Below are 2811 nucleotides of genomic sequence, written 5' to 3'. Positions count from 1 at the left end.
TGGACTCTTGTGGAAGAGCTCACTGCCTTCATCCTCACGATCGACTCATTTGTTTCTCCCACATCAATACTTATAGTGTTGGATAGAGTTTCCTTCAATGTGTATATGCCAAACTATAGAAACTAAAGGCCCAGGTTTATATAGGCTATAGGCCAAACTATAGAAACTAATGGCTCAGGGTTATATAGGCTATATGCCAAACTATACAAACTAAAGGCCCAGTGTTATATAGGCTATATGCCAAACTTTAGAAATTAAACGCCCAGGGTTATATATGCTATATGCAAAACTATAGAAAATAAAGGCCCAGGGTTATATAGGCTATATGCCAAACTATAGAAGCTACAGGCTAAAGGTTATATATGCTATATGGCAAACTAGAGAAGCTACAGGCTAATGGTTACACAGGCTATATGGCAAACTATAGAAGCTACAGGCTAAAGGTTATACAGGTGCTGAGTTCTTCAAGGAAAGTCGTCAAATCCAGGATAGCTTTTAACAGTTACTTTATTTGGTAAAGTATTTCGGTATGGTAACTAATGCTATGGAGCAAAAGGAGCTGGAAGCGTGTCTTGCACGTGCTGAGCGTCTCCTAGCTGATCATAAACATTAACCCTGTCTAATAGCTGCCGAGAAGATTCTGACGAGCTCTGGCTCAAACCGTCTGTTATGGTAGGGATCCGCATGGCCTGGAAGGAGTGGGAGGAGCCGGAGTGACGTATTACCCTCGGCTTCCTCACTTGTCTGTAGTGCTGCCTTCTGTGGATGGAGCTGCTATTGCAGCCTTCAGTAAGGTCCTGCTACCCTTGTGGCTATGTATAGTATTTACAGCTTATATGTTTGGTCCTGCTTCCTAGGGTCTATGTGTGGGTAGCTCAGGTTCTTAAAATACGTAACACAGGCGCATATGCCAAACCATAGAAGCTACAGAATAATGGTTGAATAGGCTATAATCTAAACTATAGAAACTAAAGGCCCAGGGTTATATAGGCTATATGCCAAACTATAGAAGATAGAGACTAAAGGTTATATACGCTATATGCTAAACTATAGAAGGTACAGGCTAAAGGATATATAGGCTACATGCCAAACTATAGAAACTACAGGCTAAAGGTTATGTAGGCTACATGCCAAACTATAGAAGCTAGAGACTTAAGGTTATGTAGGCGATGCCAAACTATAGAAGCAACAGGCTAAAGGTTATACAGGCTATATGCCAAACTTTAGAAGCTACAGGCTCATGGTTGTATAGGCTATATTTTAAACTATAGAAACTAAAAGCTCAGGGTTATATAGACTATATGCTAAACTGTAGAAACTAAAGGCCCAGGGTTATATAGGCTATATGCCAAACTATAGAAGCTACAGACTAAAGGTTATATATGCTAAATGCTAAACTATAGAAGCTACAGGCTAAAGGTTATATACACTATATGCTAAACTATAGAAGCTACAGGCTAAAGGTTACATAGGCAACATGCCAAACTGTAGAAGCTACAGGCTAATGGTTATACAAACTATATGCTAAACTATCAAAGCTAAAGGCTAACGGTTTTACAGGCTATGGGGTTTGCTTGTCTTGTATTATTTTCGCTCAATATATAATTTTGATGACAATTGCAAATGTCCTGTTTAGATAATGGCAAGTGATTATGTAATAGCATTATTATTGCATATTGTCAATCACAGTTTCTTCTGTGCCAGATGTTTTGTAGGAACGTTAGATTTGTGGAAACCCGAGATAATCACTCAACCGAACTTGACGTTTAGGTGTCTGTGTGTGTGTTTTGTGTGTGTGTGTGTGTGTGTGTGTGTGTGTGTGTGTGTGTGTGTGTGTGTGTCTGTTTTGTGTGTGTGTGTTGTGGTTGTCATGTTTCTGTGTTCGTAAGTAAGTGTGTGTGTGTGTGTGTGTGTGTGTGTGTGTGTGTGTGTGTGTGTGTGTGTGTGTGTGTGTGTGTGTGTGTGTGCGTGTGTGAGCACATGTAGCGTGTGAGTGTTTAAGGGTGTGCGTGTGTGTGTTGTGTGTGTGTGTGTGTGTGTGTGTTTGTGTATGTAGTGTATGTGTGTGTGTGTGTGTGTGTGTGTGTGTGTGTGTGTGTGTGTGTGTGTGTGTGTGTGTGTGTGTGTGAGTGCGTGTGCATGGGGTGTTGATGGGAGATTAGCAGACAAGGAGGGGGAGGGTGTAAATTGGGTTTGATCACAGCTAAACATGTTCCGACAAGTAGAAGGACAGAACCCATCACCAACCAGCCTCCATCACCAGCCTCCATCACCAGCCTCCATCCCCAGTCTCCATCACCAGGAGCCTCCATCACCAGGAGCCTCCATTACGAGGAGCCTCCATCACCAGCCTTCATCACCAGGAGCAGGGGCAGCCCCAGCACATTTGGCGCTCTAGGCGAGATTGTTGACGGGGGGGGGGGGGGGGGGGGGGGGGGGGGGGGGGGGGGGGGGGGGGGGTAGGGGGAATCTTTTTTTTTTTTTTTGGACGCACTATTTTGCGCTCCCCCTCTAGATGGCGCTCTAGGCGGCCGCCTGACCCGCCTGTAGGGAAGGCCGCCCCTGACCAGGAGACTCCATCACCAGGAGCCTCCAGAGTCCTGGTGGAGGCAGAAACAAACCACCATGTATCAAACTGGAGACGTAGTTCTTATTCTGAATGTTCACTTCTTGATACTGCTCATGGACCTTTTGATGGAACACACACGTAAATGTAGACATGAAGGCACGCACACACACACACAAACATGTGCCCACATTCAGGCACACACACACGCATACACACACACACGTTTATACAAGCCTCACTCT

Source organism: Gadus morhua, chromosome 2, assembly GCF_902167405.1.
Source record: "Gadus morhua chromosome 2, gadMor3.0, whole genome shotgun sequence".
NCBI classification, from domain to species: domain Eukaryota; kingdom Metazoa; phylum Chordata; class Actinopteri; order Gadiformes; family Gadidae; genus Gadus; species Gadus morhua.
This window is presented reverse-complemented; position numbering follows the sequence as displayed.